At 47.9% G+C, this 17,573-nt stretch overlaps 1 pseudogene; it reads right to left on the bottom strand.

Annotated features, from left to right (window-relative positions):
• Positions 1–2,573: 2,573 nt before the first annotated feature.
• LOC106008893 (oxysterol-binding protein-related protein 9 pseudogene) lies at positions 2,574–16,868 on the bottom strand (annotated as a pseudogene).
• Between the last annotated feature and the right edge of the window lie 705 nt (positions 16,869–17,573).

Here is a 17,573-nt window from a genome sequence, read left to right on the forward strand (position 1 = left end):
ACCTGGCTGGCCCGCTTCCCTCCTGGTGAGGACACAAGAAGAGATCCACTGTCTGTAGAAGACTCTCACCATCACCCATCCATGTGGCACCCTCATCTCCGACTTCTGGCCCCCAGAACTGAGAGAAATGTTTGTGGCACAAGTCACCCTCACTCAGGCCACAGTATTCTGCTGTAGCTGCTAGAAGGAGGACATTATCGTTATCCCTATTATACAAAAGGAACTTGGGACACAGAGAAGTAAGAAACTTGTTCAAGAAGAACCCAGTGACAGCAACTCTAGAGTGATTATTTGGGGAAGGGTAGGAAAAACAAGCGGAAGTGAATCAAGGCAGCTAATCAGATGTGGCCTTCGGTGGGTCTGTGTTTAAGGTTGGAATCTTTGTCTTCAGAGTCTCTGTTTAAGAGACCATTAGCCCCTTGCCCAGTGTGACACATCCCAGGCTACCTGCCCAGCTGTGCGGGGTGGGGAGGGGCTGGCAACTCTGAGAGTGGAGGTGGGGTCCTCCTAATGGGTACACCGGGTATTTGGGTGAGCAGCTGCGACGGCTCATGCTGACCTGCCGAAGCCATCTGAGGTGTGCAGACTGCAAGGGAGGAGCGTAATGGCATCCATAAATCAAATGGAGACAAAGAACTGTCAAACTTTCTGTACAGAAGAGGCAGGAAGATATGGCTGTGATGTGATGCCACACTGGCTGGAGGCTGGCAGAGGGAGACTCAAGGGGTCCCAGTGAAGTGTGGGAAGCTATTGGCATGCCCTTCACTTCCAGGATGACAAAACCACTAGCCCCCAGAGGAAGAGGCCCCTCCATCAAAGGGTGGACCTGGGGTCAACTGTTAACTAAGCCCAGTTTATCTTTAGCATCACGTTTCCTTTCTGGCTTTGAGTTTTGGCTCTGCCACCTACAGCTCTGTGCCTTTTGGTGAACTACAGAAAGAAAATGTCCTAAGTTAGGCTTGGCGCCTTTTTAAAATTAACTCCAGAGGCTGGCCTAGGTCAAACAGGCCTGACTTAATGCAGGCATCCACCTTCTGAAGCCAGCCTTGGGTTTAAGGACAGCTGGGGCAATCCCTAGCCTTTGAAGTTAGATCCTGATTGGTTCAAAGCTGTCAGAGTTGTCCCACTTGATTGGCTTAGGCATGGACATGTGACTCAATTTTAGCCAATGAGATGTAAGAGGAAGTCTATAAGGGGTGCAAATGTTTTCTGTTGCTATTTGGAGATATCTGAGGCTGGACAATTTATTTTGGCAGTAATAGGAATTAAACCCAGGTCCTTTGCATTGAGCTAATCTCCAGCCATTTTTATTTTTAATTTTGAGACGGTGTCTTGCCGAGTCACTAAGTTGTCCAGGCTGGATTTGAACTTGTAATCCTCCTGCCTCAGCCTCCCAGAGTGCTGGGATTATAGGCATGTACCACCACACCCCACTTTATTTATTTATTTATTTTGGTACCTTGGATTGAACTCAGGATCTTGCCCTTGGAAGGCAGGCTCGGTACCCCTGAGCTAAATCCCTGGCCCAGATACTTTATTTTTATAAAGAGGTTTATTTGGCTTACAATTGGGAGGCTGAAAGTCCAAGACTGGGCAGCCCCATCTGCTTGGCATTTGGTGACAGCCTCATGGCCGATGGCATCACGATGGAGGGAAACCACATGGCAGAGATCCCTTGGAAAGACAGGAATGCTGTTTTAGTTTTGTTTTGTTTTGTTTTTTAGAGCAGCTCCCTTTTCCAGGAACTAACCGGGGTTCCCTGAGAACTACATTAATCCCTTTGAGGGTAGTGCTCCAAATGACCTAACTACCTTCTAGCAGGCCCCACCTCTCAAAGTCTCCTCTACTTTCTGGAGACCAAACCTGCAATGCGGAGCATGTGGGGGACAAGTGACACCCAAACTACAGCTGAGTGCTGGAGGTGAAGGTGTCTCACCTGGGGAGGAGATGGCCTCTCTTACCTTTGTTTTTTTTTTTAAAGATTAGAAAAACTACTTTATGAAGCCTTAAGAATAATTAAACTGTAATCCAGGTTTAGATCAATTTAATAGTTCAATTCTAAAATAAAAGTTATTATAGATGAAATAACTAAATTTCCTAACACACTTGATTTTTGATACATTGCGCTAGTTTTCTAAAACAACTCTGAGGAACCAGTATTTACAGATGAGTATTTATGAAAATCTGCCATCAATGTGTATCTGTTTATGTGTATGTATATATATGTGTGTGCGTGTGTATATACATATACATATGTAACCCAAGATACATAAGGTAGGAAACACTTGGTATGTCATATCTTAAAAGCAAAACTAGAGTGCGAGTATGAGATTTGGGTTTATAAATGCTTTTCAAAGCATGCGGTTTGGAAAAGAGCAGACATCTTGTTTCAAAACCCGAAGGTTTTCTCAGGACTGAAGTCAAAATTGTAACTGCCAGAGGAAAAAAAGCAGCTTTTCCTGCTTTAATTGTTCATCTGCATCAAAGTCCAGTATCCCTGAGATAGGAACCACTGCCGTAAGAAGGGAGCAATAGGTTCTCCCAAAGGAAGACTGTTGCTTCATTAGGCGGAGCTACCACCTGGGTCATCAGGCGTGAACTCTGTGTTTTGCAGCACCAAGACGTTTCAGTAATGGTTCATCGTAAACCCAGCATTCTCCATCTTCATGGAATAACCTTGTCTCCCACTGAATTTCCTTTTCCTTCCTTTCTCGGGTTTCTGCTCTTTGCCTTTCTTCAAGTCTGTGCTTTGCTTCAGTTGCTGCATCAGTGTCTCTGATTTTTAAATTGAAAGTGACATCCTTCCAAAGGCAGGGGGACTCAAACTCATTCTGATCTTCCAACTTCCTCACTTTCTTCTTGATTATAGGCAACTTCTTAGTATCTACAAAGACTATTTTCCCCTGTTGCATACTTTGCATACATTATACCATTCCATTCCCCTTCAATTGAACAAAAAGACTTCTTATCATTTGGAGAAAAAAATCTCAGCAGTAATTCTGTGTTTCTTGCCCCCATAGAAAGGTTTAGTGTGGAACACGATGTTTGCACTATAGCCTGTTTTGGAACAATTAATACTGCATTCTCCTCCTAATTCCACCCAGGGCACTGTGAGGATAGACCTTCCATAACCCATTAGGGAATGTGAGGATGTAATGTTCATCGTAGTCTAGGCATGAGACACAACCTTGCCCTATGTTGTGCACCCCAATTGACATCCCAAGGAACTTTGATTTGGTCCAGATATGAGCATTGAATTGTATCTTCTTGTTAAAACACTCAGCATAAAAGGCTGAAACTGGTGGATGATGGGAAACCTGCTCAGCCACGAATGTTACACTGTTTTTAGAAACCCAAGGAACAGGTCCTTCTGAAAGTAGCACTGTGTTCTCTTCAGTGTCATTTGGTAACGTCCAGTGACACTGAAAGATCTCACCCAAAATGTGGCTGTATGGCTTTCTGGCAACTGATCCCTTCCTTCCTGCATGAAAGGCTGGGAGGTACCATTTCACAACCTGAACCATTCGATCCCTGGGATCCTTCTGGTCACTAATGCTCACAAACAGGTCTGGATGTGCAAAAAAGTCTGCATACATTTCTAAAAGAGATCTTTTTTCAAGAATAAATGTTGGAACTACCTTAGTCAGATCCATTCTGAGCCTAACCTGTCCCAAGAGGTGCAGGATGACACTTTTGTGCTCCTCCTCGGACCCTGCCTCCCCATCATCATCTCTGCCATTATGTGCATCAAAAAGGTCAGCATCACTTGTTCCATTGGACATGGAAGAATTCAGTGATTCCATGGTGTCTGGAAGCTTTAGGCTATTTCCCGAGCTGCTGTGGGTCAAGACTGAGGCAGATCCAGAAGACTCTGTTAAGCGCTTTGGGGATGAGCTGCTTTGATGGAATTCATCAGCGTCATAGAACTCATCTTTGCTGCTAGAGTACGAGAACTCTGGGACTGTATTTGGAGACAAGTTGACATGGCTTGGAGAAGTCAGACTGTTACTAGGTGGTGAATGCCCGCTGCTGGAGGTAAGACAGTCTGGGAAGGCATTATGCTGATCACAGGCTCCAAGGAACTATGTTGATATATTGCATCTACAGGGTTAATGGTGCTTTTAGCAATCTGTAGCAACACAATGCAGTGTTTAATTGATTCTACCATGCTATTTGTTGTCTCCTTGAGAGTTTCAGTTTTCTTTTTCTGTTCATCATCTTTACAGTTTTGAAGCTTGTTGTCACAAAGCTTTAGTTGTTCAATCAAGATCTGTAGGTAAGCATCAGCCTCTGTCAGTTTCTTGTCAAAGTCTTGGACACTAGGAACAAATCCTGAATCTAAACCTTAGCTCACAGTTTGTAGAGGTTTCAGTCCATAGTCAACTGGCTCCAAGGCAGAGTGGCTTGGCATAGGGGCTTCACAGAGGAGAACAGTTTGTGGCAGCCACAAGGTAGCAAAAGCCCCTGCATAGAGCCCCTGCAGGCAGCGACAGGCCTGAAGCTGATGACAGCAAGGACAGAAGGACAGGCAGGCAGAAAGAGCCTGTGTCCTCCGGATGGAGCTACCTACCTTGCAGTTTCTTGTTATGTGAGATAATAGCTTTCTTATTGCTTAGGCCACTTTGAATCCGTTTTTTAATTAATGATAGTTACATGTATCCCTATTGCTTCTTGCTTCACTAAAGAACAGGTAAGAAAAGTATATTCTGTCTCCCATTTAAAAGAGTCCCATAGTTGGCTTGTGTGGTGCCTAAGGTGTTGTTCTCCTAACTTTCTGTGTCAAAAGATTTTCCCTCTCAGGGCTCAAAAGCCTCCTCAGAGGCAACATGAGGGGGTTGAAATAATAACCACTTCACCCTCCAGACACATACCGTCCTGCTGGTGGGCTCCTTAGGGTGTGTTTGTTCTTGTTGTGGGCAGACACAAAAAGATTGTGGGAAGTCCCTGTTGGATAAATGCCCCTTGCTGCTTGTTTTATGGAGGGCTCGCATCCGTATGCACCAGCATCAGAATCAGGAGATATTTTATGTGCAGGCCCGTGTTGGAAAACACTGGTGAGTTACTGAGCATCTGCTGTCTGGCTTGCCTTGGAACGTCTTGGGCTCCTTGAATGTATAGAAGAGAACTGAAAACTCCACTGTTGCTGGTTGGCCATCTCCAGCTTTCTATCAAGGGACAATGGAGGCCCTGTTCCCTCTGCGACTTCCTGACTCAGCTTTTCCCCTGGGGCAAGGGCTGCATAATGTGGAACTGATTAAGAAAGGGCACTTTCTGGGCTCCAGAAAAGGAAGATTAAAAGCCTTCTCTCCCCTCCAAGCCAGAGAGCTGGGCCACTGACATGCTGTCCCTTGTCCAGGTCTGAGATGCCAGGAAAGGGGGCTGCAGTGGCCAGGGAGGAGTGCTGTTCTGTCCCAGAGGACACTCAGCTTGTGTCCTTCATTTGACCAATGTGTCCTAAACAAGTGGGCTTTAGTTAAGATCTTAGCGGTCAACCCTGGTGTGGTGCCACATGCCTGTAATCCTAGCACTCTGGAAGGCTGAGGTAATACAATCACAAGTTTGAGCCCAGCGTGGGAAAATTAGGGACTTAGTGAGACCCTACCTCAAAAAATTTTTTTTTAAGGCTGGAGATGTAGCTCAGGGTGAAGGTCCTGGGTTCAATCCCTAGCACTAAAAAAAAGAAAAAGAAAAAGAAAAAAAGATCCTGGAAGCTGAAGGGTTCAGAAATGGACTGTCTCTATTGCTACCCATGATAATTCTTCTTGGAGCTCTGTGAGCCCCAGGCAGAGGGCGAGCGAGTAGGTCCTCTGGGCAGGCAGGGCCACGGGAGTGCTGAGCCTCGGTCAAGCCCCAGTGAGGAGAGGAAGAAGGTCGGCTCTCTTTGGGGACAACCTCATCAGTCTGAGGCAGGGTGGCCAGGAGGAGGCGGGGGCTCTTTGGGACTTCACACTGCCAGTCCTGTTGTTCTCAGGAAGGCTTCTTGCTCATGGGCATTGACCTTGCTTCCTGTGGGCAGAGGGAACACCTCTAGAGGGAAAGAGACCAGAGATCTGGAGAGCAGCCCCTGGGGTCTGCTGAGGTCCAGCACCATGGTCATTTGTGTGAGCAGACAATGCTTACCTGACCCTCTGTGTCCCACTTTCCTCACTCACATGATGGAGACAGTCATGCCGCCTGTGGAGTGGCAGGAATGTTAGAAGAGGTAGTACTGGGAGAACACAGGGGTCTGGCATGTACACACCAGGTGCCGAATTCTGAGGGCAGATTATTATGAACTCACATTGTCCAGGGCCACAGCTGGGCTGTCTCTCAGCGGCCTCTGTGCTGAGCTGTGTCAAGGTCCCCGCACGTTCTCAGGTGTCTGTGTGTCATCTGTTCTGACCACCAGGCCTGATCTGACACGTGAGGTCAGTGGTCCTGTGTCAAGGTTTCCCCTTGATGGGTTCCCAGGGGTTCAGAAGGCTTAGGAGCAGTTGAGCATCAACCCCACAACAATTTTGCATAAGGGGACAAGTATATTTTCATCTGGCACTGCCTGAGCACCTCCTAGGCTGGAGACCAGGGTGGGGACAGGCAGGGAGGGGCTGGCTGGATTGGGCTACAGTGCTGACCCCGGTCTGCAGAGAAGGGTCAGGCAGGCAGCCCCAGGCCTTGCTGGTCTCATCCCAGCATCTGTTCCTTTTTAGGCTGTGCCCTGAGTGCTGCTCCCACATTGAGATGGAGTCTAGGCCTGGGGACATGGCTTGTCACACCCAAGAAGGTCCCACTCTTTGTCTATCCTTTACCACAAGGGAACCCAAGGACTGATGTGTGCAGAAGGTCTGGGCACTGCTCTTATGCTGGTCCTAAGATATTCCCAGGGTGCCACCTGTCCTCGAACTGCCCTTCTGACCTGACAGCCATTGCCCAAGCTAGATTAAGCTATAGAAAAGTCTGCCTCTGTGCCAGGCATGATGGTGCCTCCCTGTAACTCTTGAAAGCTGAGGCAGGAGAATCAAAATCCAGTCCAGCTTGGGCAGCTCAGTGGTTTAGTGAGACTCTGTCTTAAAATTTAAAAGAAAGAAAAAAGCAAACAAGCAAGCAAGCAAGCTAGGGATGAGCTCAGTGTGAAGGCCCCAGGTTCAATCTCTAATACCGCCACCACACGCAAAAAAATCTACCTCTGGATTATCTCTTTTTAGTCTAAAAACATTATAACCATATTGGTAAAGAAAAGCTTGGGGAAAAAAATTCCCCAGCCACTATCCTACCAACCATTGCCATTTTTCCGGTTTTATTCCAGTCTTGTTTGGAGTGGTACCCAGCTCATGCCAGGCCATCGTGGGTCCTATTCATAACCCTTGGGTCAGGAGCTTCTGTGGCCCCTCCTATGATGCATTATGTTTCAGACACCCTCTGTCCTGGTCCACGGTCTGCCTTCTCCAGCTTTCTGGACTTTGGAGGTGACACCTCCCCACTACACCCACTTACTCCCATGCCCTCTGGCTTTGGGAGGGTGTGGCCGACAGGGGGCGCCAGCCTGAGACTGTGAGGAGGAAGGAGACCAGGCTGGGGCCTCCTTGTATGCCTGTACTGTCAGAACAGAGCACCAGAGCCATGGACAACTTTCTCTTGAGGTCCGAGGGGCTAGAAGCCCAAGATCGAGGGATACCTCGATTTCTTCTGTGGCCCCTCTCCTAGGGTTGCAGGTGGCTGCCTTCTGCCTATGTGTGTATGTCCGTGGTGTCGCTGAGTGTACAGATTTCCTCTTATTGTTATATTTTTGTTTTGTTTTGTTTTGAGACAGGGTCTCACTACGTAGTTCAAGCTGGCCTTGAACTCACTGTGTAGCCCAGGCTGGCCTCAAACTCCTGCCTCAGCCTTGCAGGCATGCAGCACCAGTCCTAACACCAGATTTCCTCTTCTTACAAGGATGCCAAGTAGATTGAAGTAGGCCCCCACTTGTTTAACTGAATCCCCTTTGCAGGGCTCCATCTCTGAATACAGACATCTTGGAAAGTAATGGGAATTAAGGCTTCAGCATATGGATTTGGGGAGCACAATGCAGGCTGCACAGCCTTCCCTCCCCTCCCTGCCTCAGTGGAGTTAAAGGTGTTGGGTGTCGCCAGCTGGGGGCCTGCATACCCCTGTGTTCCTCTCAGCTTGCCCACACCTCTGTCAATAGTCCTTTCATTCACTTCTGCTCACGATATCTGTTTTGAGAGATCCATTTCCTGCAGGTGACAGATCCAAAGCCCTTTAGGACTTCAGGAGTGCAGGGTGGGAGCCACACCTGGTTGAGCTCCCTTGCAGGAAAACTTGCCCTGGTCACTTACTGGTGGCCTGAGGGTAGAGAAGGGGATGAGCTCATGTGACAAGTTGGCGCATGACTTAAAACAGCATGTTCCACCCCTTGAAACATTGTGCCCGAGGAGTCCTCCCTGCCACTTCTTCATACCCCTAGCAACTAAATAGCCTCTGATACTCCAATCGGCAGCCCTACCTCTCACATTCCTGCTGTTCCTTCTGTAATCTGTAGGTCAGGAGGCCCTGCCACACTCTGCTTCCTTTTAGCCATCCAGGCCATCTGTGGGGGCTTCCCATTTCCTAAGAGGCTCTCTTGGGACACTCCACCAACCACCTTGGGAAGTAACAAATTTCCCCTTCTGTACTGTAGCCTCTTTTTCACCTATTAATTGTGGCACTCTTTCCATGTATTATGCAGCATCCTTTTATTTATTTGATCATGCCTCTGTGGTTGAATATTCATAGCATTTATTCTCCATCAAACAAACCAACCCTTTTCTTCTTCGTTTCCCAGATCTCAGTTGTTGTATGTGGTTAAAATAAAGAATGATCAAAGCAAGATTCCATATATCACACAGTTTATTGCCAGTGATTTTTTTCTTGGGCTCACAATGCTTAAAGAGAGGGAGAATAATGTGCATAAATCTCACAGGGAACACACTCTGTAGACAAGGCACATGTCACATAGGGAGACAGTTCCAAAATTATGAGTCTAGTCGGTCAGGTGGGATGGAAGGTGGCCTCTGCGGAGAGCAGAGTCTGTGAAAGTTAGAGCTGCTCCTTGATACCAGTGGTTCTTACGCATCCAACACAGTGGCTGCCCATGAGGACACATGAGGCCCCTGCATGGTAGATGCCGGTGCCCCCATGGGAGGTGAGGTTTCAAAGTCCCGCCCAGGCTGGGCCTCACAAAGGCAGGATTTCCTGAAGGCCGGGCCCTGATACACCGCATGGCATCCTCTAGGAACATCTTAGAATCGGGCACTAAAGAAACACATTCACCTTTAAAATCCAGTATTTTCCAAAATCGATTAGATTTCAAAAATATAACACCATTTAACATCTCATGAAACTTGAGGTTCGCGGACTAGACTTTAGGAAACTTTGCTCTAAGAGCCTGAATAAAATGAGAAGATAGAATTATCAAAGATGGTCTTTGTTTTATGATTCTTTGAAAATGGCTGACACAAATATGAGAGTCAGCTAGAGGGATGAATTAATGAGGTATAGGGGCAAAGGGAACTTCCCCTCCATGCTCTGAAGGTTAGAAATTTATGTTGTGTTGCGGTACTGGGGATTGAACCCAAGGCCTTTGTGCTGAGCTATATCCCCAGCCCTTTTACAGTATTTAAAAAAAATTTTTTTATTTTTTTGGTACTGGGGATCAAATTCAGGACCTTGCATTTGTGAGGCAGGTGGCGGCACCGCTGAGCTAAATCTCTGGCCCATATTTTTTTTTTTTTTGAGACAGGGTCTCACTAGGTTGCTAAGTTGCCCAGACTGGGCTTAGCTTTGTGATCCTCCTGCCTCAGCCTCCCAGAAAGCTGAGATTACAGGCATACCTGGCTTGAAGACTAGATAATTGAGTTTGCTGAAACAATCAATAGATGGGTTAATGGGAGAAAGTTTGCCTGGGCTCTGGAGGTGGTGACAACTCGCCTTTCTTCCTGGATTCTCACAAGGACCTTTTGAGGTTGACCTGATGGCCCTGTCCTTACCTCCTCCCTGCCCCCATAGAGGCCTTAGCCTGCCTCCCTCCCTGCCCTCCGGCTCTGACACAGTATCCCCACCCCAGTCTGCCTCCCAAGTCCATTTTTTGACAACCATTAAAGATAAATGTTAAGAAATCATTTAAGAGAACATGTGTAACCCACTGGAAATTTCAAGGCAATGAGTCACCATGCTCCTGTCCCCTTCAGATTCCTGTCTCTTATGTAAGGCTGAGTCCCTTTCTGTGAGATCTGTGCATTGCAGAGAAAAAAAAAACAGAATGAGAGAAAGAGGAGAGAGTGCTGTCATTTTAAGGGACTGCAGAGGCTCTGCATTAACGTCAGAGTCTCCTCCCTGTGCTCTCTCCTTGCTCTACTTCATCCTGATCCAAAGTGCAGGGAATATCTGTCATCCTGCTGCCCTGGCTGGGGAACAGTGTCACTGGGACTGAGGCCCGGTGGGAGATGCTCCTGCTCCACCCCCAACAAGCACATCCTGAGTCAGGGCTCTGACTCTGCTATGCACACATCCCAGGGCCCCAGAGGTGGATACAACATGTCTGAGGTCTGGCTTCCAGGCTGGGTTCTGGTTATTTTTGGTTTTCTTAGGAAAACGCAGAGGATGTGGAGCAGGGTCCAGGGGGATGAAGAACTGCAGGCATTTCAAGGAAGCAGGACGTGGGAGGGCGTTTCCTGGAGGAATGAAGTTGCTCCTTGAGAATGTGACCATGAAATTGACACAGAAATCAAAGCAGACAGAGCCAAAGTCAACCCCAAAAGGGATGGAAGGGGTCCCAGGGTGCCAAGCTGCAAGGGAGGTGTAGAAAAGGGTTGATCCCCAGGCAAGGGCCACACCCTTGTCACACCGTGGGCACAGGGAGGCTGGCTGTCCCCCCAGTAATGGCCCTGTCTCTTCTGGGCACACAGTGCCTCACAAGATCGTTGGTCACTCTCAGTAGGACAGTCCCTTTCTCTGAGTCCAGGTGCCCAGACTGTGCCCCGAGAACTGTGTCTCCAAGGCAGTACAGATGAGAGAGCAGCCAAGTGCTTATCAGTTTTCTTGGGAATGAACGAAGCCTCCTTCTGGTTGCATGTGGCAGTGCTGTCAGATTCCCTCTGTCCACCCCAGAGACTCCCAGAGGCAGGTATTCAGGCAAGGCCTGTAGGTGGTGAAGCTCTTGGTAAATGCCACCCGCTGGGACCCTTGGCCTTCCCAGGGCCATTCCCAGCATCCTCAGAAAGCTCACCCCACATTTCTCCTAACTTCATGAGCTGTGCGGTCCAGTAAGGTGGCCACTGGGCATTTCTGTTGTTGAACACTTTAGATGTGGCCCAATCTGAATTGGGGTGTGCTTTAAGGGTTAAAGACATATAGGATTTTGAACTGGGCGTGGTGGTACACGCCTGTCATCTCAGCACTCTAAAAGGCAGGAGGAGCCAAAGTTCAAAAGTTCAAGCCCAATCTGGCCAATTTAGTGAATTTGTGAAACTCTGTCTCAAAAAAAAAAAAAAAAGAGAATTAAAAGGGCTGAGGATTTAGCTCAGTGCAAAGGCCCCAGGTTGAGTCCTTTGTAATGAAAAAAAATCCTAACTCTAACCAATGAGAATATAAAAGGAACATAAAAATATCTCTTTGATGATTTTCTATATGGATTACATGTTGGAAAATAGTATTTTGGATATTTTGGGTTAAAAAATATATGTTATTAAGATTCATCTCACTTGTTTCTTTTTCCTCTGGACTCACTCTGAGGCCCACAAAGTGAAAATAAAGGGACAAAGACAATAGAAGAAGAAAATGACAGTAACAGAATGTTGGTAGCCAAGAATCAGAGGAGCGGGAGGTCACTGCCTTTACCAACTAAATAAAGCTGAACTTGACATTGTGCCTGGCTGAGTTGTGTCCCCTGGAGCCTCGGGATGTGCCCTTATTTGGAAATAGTCTTTGCAGGTGTAATTAGTGAAGATTTTACTCCCCTGGGTGGGCTGTAACCCCGATGACTGGTGTCCTTGTCAGAAGGCCACGTGAAGATGCCACACACCCACAGAGGAAGGGAGCTGGTGACTGGTGATGGCAGAGCCTTGTGTGATGGGGCACAAGCCAAGGGGTGCCCTGGACTGCCCGCAGCCACCAGAAGCCAGGCTGAGGCATGGAGGGATTCTTCAAAGAGGGAAAGGCTGGGGCCACATCTTAATTTCTGACTTCATCCTCCAGAATAATGAGATGGTAAATTTGTCCTTCTAAGCTCCCCACCCCCCACTTTGTGGTGATGTGTTATAGAAGCTCTAGGAAGCGAATGCACTATGAAAAAATAATGACATATCTCATTCATTTTTACATGCATGAAGGGTTGGAATGATAATATTCATGTGATTAATATGTATATTGGGTTGAATAAAATATATTGCTGAAACTAATTCAGTTTCCTCTTTATACCTTTTGCAAGATGTGACTATTAGAAAATATTAAATTGCCTGTGTGATTCATTTCTGGCTTGCATTATATTTCTATTGCACAGCGTTGTTCCTTTTTTTCTTTTACTTTTTATTATTACATGTTTGTGGTACATAAATATTACATTCATCATGGGGAGGTTGTACATGTATGTAACATGTCTTAATTCCTTTTATATTCCCATCCCTTCCCCTTCCTCCAAACAAACAATGTCGTTTTAGAGTGAATGAGAATATGAAACCTGGGCCCCTGAGTGGGATCCTGGGCTCTGCATCTGGAGGAAAGAGAGGGACAAATACTGGAGCCAGGAGGTGCAAAGGCAGGGAAGGGTTTTCCACACAGACCAGTGCAGCAGCTTCTCAATCAGCATCTCAGCCCAGGGCTAGACCAGAATAGAAGGCCCTGGGTGGACAGCAAGAGGGTCCAGGAAACATCTTCCTTTATGCCCAGGATGGGAGTCCTCTGCCACTCGTGCACTGTCACAGCACTACTAACAGGATCCTGCCCAGGGAAGGCCAGGGTAGGGGAAGGCAGGACAGGTCTGGTGACCATCTTGTTCCACCGCAGGTGGGCAGAGCTAGACCCCCACTTCCTCCTCTTGCAAAGGCAGCAACCCACAGCTAAGCCAAAGCTCTTGAATCCTGCCAGTATGCCTCTGCTGGCTAGGCAGTGTGGGAGTGGGGTCACTGGCTCCAGAGTTGGGGGGCTGGGGTGGAAGGGGAGGAGAGAGAAGTCCCCTGGCTTAACCAGACCTGGTCACATTTTCTTTGGGTGGATATGGGATTCTTATTTTATTTTTAATTTTTATTAGGACGTGTTTGCAGTACATAATGTTTACATTCCTTGTGTGGATTTGGCATGTATACAAACACATCTTAATTCCATTTTCATCTCCGTTTTCTCCCTTCTCCCCATTCCTTCTGGCTCTTGATCTCCTTCCCATTTGAGAAAGATCTATCTCCCTACTTCCTATTATCTATTTTTATTTTGCTCTTTGAAATGGCCAGAAATATACACTGGAGGATATAATACACGGTACTGGGAAAACTGGCTATCCACATGGAGAAGATTGAATCTAGACCAGACACATATCTCTTACTATGTACTAAACTAAAATCAAGCATAAATCAAAGAACTAAAGGTTAAAGCAGAAACACTTCATCTGCTGGAAGATAAAACAGGTAAAAGTTTTGAAGTCATAGGCATAGGCAAGGGATTTCTGAATAAAACTCCAGTTGGACAGGAAGTAGTATCAAGAATCAACAAATGGGATCATATCAAATTAAAAAGCTTCTGCACAGCAAAAGAAGCAACCAACAGACGGAAGAGATAAATTACTGAATGGGAAAAAAATTTTGCCAGTTATTTCTCAGAGGACTAATATCTAAAATATATAAAGAACTAAAAAAAAAATTAAATTCTCTAAAATAAAAGACCCAATCAAAAACTGAGGAACTAAAATGAACAGACAGGGCTGGGTGTGGTGGCAGACATCTGTAATTCCAGCACTCAGGAGATTGAGGCAGGAGGATCGCCACAAGTTTGAGGCCAGCCTAGACTACATAGTGAGATTGTCTCAAAAAAAAAAAAAATTAAAGAAAGAAATGAACAGATACTTCACAGAAAAAGAAGTACAAATGGCCAATAAATACATCATGAAGAAATGTTCAGCATCACTGGCCATTAGAGAAATGGAAATGAGAACAGTACTGAGATTCCATCTTACTGTGCCCTTCCCCTTTTATTTTGTGATACTAGGGGTTAAATTCAGGACCTCTTTTTTTTGGGTACCGGGGATCGAACTCAGGACCTTGCGCTTGCCAGGCAGGTGCAGGGCCACTGAACTAAATCCCTGGCCCTAAGTTCAGAACTTTTACACTGAGCTATATCTCCAACCCTTTTTTATTTTTTATTTCAAGTCAGGGTCTTTCTAAGTTACTAAGTGCCCAAGCTGGGATAGAAATTGCCATTCTCCTGCTTCAGTCTCCCAAAGTCCTGGGATTACAGGCGTGAACCACCACACCTGGCTTTGCCCATCATTCCTTTTATGGATATTTACTAAGTGCCACAAGGCCACAGGCCAGCCTGTGTCTAGGCTCTGGGGCACAGTAGTGCCCAGTGCTTCGTTAAACCCTTTTCCCTCTCTAGGCAGGGCGAAGGAGTTCTCAGGTGCCTGGTGGGGCTCATGCCTGCACTGAACCATTCAGAGGAGCACCTGCTCTAACCAGGGAGTGACTGGCCCAGCTGAGGGATCAGGCTCTAGCTGCTGTGTGAAGCCAGGTGAGAGGTCCCTAAGTGCATGTCCACCCTGACTCCAGCAGGGCCCAGCACCCCAGCCTGCTCACTGCAGGAAGTCCGGCTCCCTTTCCAGACCTTCCTAGATTCTCCCCCCTCCATGTCTGCTCCTTATCTCTGCTCCAGTGTTTAGAAAATGTCATCTTGAGCAGTCAGGCCTGTGAGCAGCTGGGAGAGTCAGGAGATGTTTGCAGCAGGGGCCAGGGTCCCCCGGGACCTGGCTGCTCAGCTCACAGCTGGTCAGAGTCGCTCTGTCAGCTGCCGCCTGTTCCTCGGCCTCACCTTGGGGATGTGGAGGTTTTGAGAGGTGGGGGAGGGAATGAGAGGCTCCCTTGTTCCCAGAATTCCCCCCACCAGCACACTTACTTCAGATGGGAAATGGAAGGGCATTCACTGTGTCTTACTTGGTCACCAGAGGGCTGGCTCTTCAGGAAGACACCGCCCTGAGGTGGGTGCTGCTGAGCCCGCCCTCCTGGGTGCCCTGGTGAAAGACGGAGCCCCACAGCCTGCTTTCCCTAGCTCTCCAGAGGACCCAAATCACTGTCTCCTCTAGACTCTTGGCCATATTCCCGTTCCTGGGAGAGTTGCACATGGACTTTAACCCCGGCAATGGGGACATGGGTAGGCTGAGGGTGGGAGGGCCTGGAGATGGCATTTCGGTGGAGTGTGGGTCGCCAGCAGTCCGCAGACCTCACTGGCCCCCGGGCACTGGGTGTGCCTAGGGAAAGGAGGGCCAGAAGACAGATGGCTTCTCCATATCTTTCCAGCCGTATGGATTTTATAATTAATCCTGAAAAAACGTCTTTCCCTTTTTTCAGTTCTTTGAAAAAGTAAGATTGGCTAAAACACAAAGTGATCATTTGGGTCTTTTGGAGGCAGAAAAGAGAGAGAGACGACCTTTTGAGAATAATGCTTCATTTCCGAAATTTCTACACATTCTGCCTCCCACCCCTGTGGCTCCCAGCTCTTGGTTAGGAAAATGCTCTGCTTGGCTTGGGCTTGGAGGAGATGGGAGATGAGATAACACCCTGGGTTTCAAAGGCATTTCCTCAGGGCCCACCTGCTTGCAAAGCCCCTGAGAAAACTTTGGCCACCTCTAGGCTCCAGCTGTTGGCCTCAAAACTGTGGCTGCTCAGCCCACAAATCCTCCATTTGGCAAAAAGCTGAGCTCTGGAGCTCCCCGCATTGCTTGGATGCCTGGGCCAGCCTCAGACCTCAGCGGGGCTAGGAGCTGGGGTAAATAAGCACATTTATCTGGAGGACCTCATTTTCTGAGGGATTATATCGCCTCAGGGCCATCAGCAATCATAAACCATTGTTTCCCTGTAGGGGCACAGCTCTGCCCACCCGAGAGTTGATATTTCATTGATAGCTGATGTCCTCCATAGGGTTTTGTTGTTTGTTTGATTTTTGGTGGGGTGCTGGGAATCAGCCTCAGGGCCTTCACACCCAACTGCATCCCCAAGCCGTTTTCATTATTTTTAAAATTTTGAGACAAGTTCTTACACAGTTGCTAAATTGCCCAGGCTAGGCTTGAACTTGTGGTCCTTCTGCCTCAGCCTCCCAGAATCCTGGGATTATGACTAAGTCAGTGTGCCGGCTCTCCATCGGGTTTTTAGCACATCCTGTGGCGTTAGTGAGGTTTCAGCAAACTGTTAACTGCTTGTCCCTAAAGCAGAGAGTAATCAATGGCTCTTCTAGGATTTAAAATTTAAAATTTTTTATCAGTACCTTGCGGTACGTAACATTCATCATCTATCTCATCTATTACATTCTTCACATATGTCAGCTGTTTCAAGTTCCCCAAGGAGTAGCTGAGCATGTTCATTGTGCACAGCCTGCAGCTAGGGGCTCCTGGGAGTGAGCACGCTGCGAAAGGTGTTATCACCCAGAGTGTTTCAGGTCTGGGAGAAAGAAGCGGGCAGGACTGGGGAAGCAGCCTGGAAGCCTCTAGGACATGAGCTGTTGATGCATGGGCACAGGTCAGCAGCCACACTGGAACTTGGGACACAACCAGGGCCGTGCAGCAAAGGTAGCGCAGAGGTAGTCAGCAGGTTGTCAGACAACACTGAGTCGTGGCAGGAGGAGGCAGGAGAGTCGCAGGCAATGCCTAGCTGTTCCATGTCGGCAACATGGATGCCAAGGCTGGGGGCTCAGAGGCCCGTCTTCCAGCCATCTCCACTCCTTTGGCCTGGCCCTTGATCTCCATGCCTCAGTTTGGTTATCTGTGGCAGGAGATGGTGATGGTGGAATAAACAATAAAAGCAAAGGCTGTGAAAAATGACCCAGGACAGGATCCGAGGGAGGAGGTGACTATCAGGGGGACCCTGGTCGTCTTGCCACAAGTCCCATCTTGGGCCACAGGTTTTCTACCACAAAACAGCCTGCTTCTACCCACCAGGCCTTCTTGCCCTGAGAGATGGTGCTGGCTTTCTCCCTCTCACCCCACTTCTTCCTGCTGTGCGTTGGGATTAACATGTATCCCTTGAATCTTTTCATTTTTCTCCCATGATGGAAACTTGGCCAGGGACCAGGGTGGGATGTGCTTGCAGGCGCTGGGCAGAGGCCAAGCCCTCGGTGATTGGAATCATATGTGAGGTGCAGGCTGGGGAACGCAGGGTCGGGGGATACAGGGCTGCCCGGGAGAGGCTGAGAGAAGGGGCCTGGCTAGGCGGAAGGGCTCTGGGCTCCTGTGCAGCCTCATGGCCTCGGACTCCCGCCCTCGCCTCTCTGACCCTTGATTTCCTTGTTAACAGAGTGAAGACATTGGCTTACAGAACTCTGGGGACCTGATGTCATGAGACATGGACTAGCTGCCATGTGCCTTT

The sequence above is a fragment of the Heterocephalus glaber genome, unplaced genomic scaffold (assembly GCF_053883595.1).
Source record: "Heterocephalus glaber isolate CG9 unplaced genomic scaffold, H.glaber_assembly_v1.0 deba00001457, whole genome shotgun sequence".
NCBI classification, from domain to species: domain Eukaryota; kingdom Metazoa; phylum Chordata; class Mammalia; order Rodentia; family Bathyergidae; genus Heterocephalus; species Heterocephalus glaber.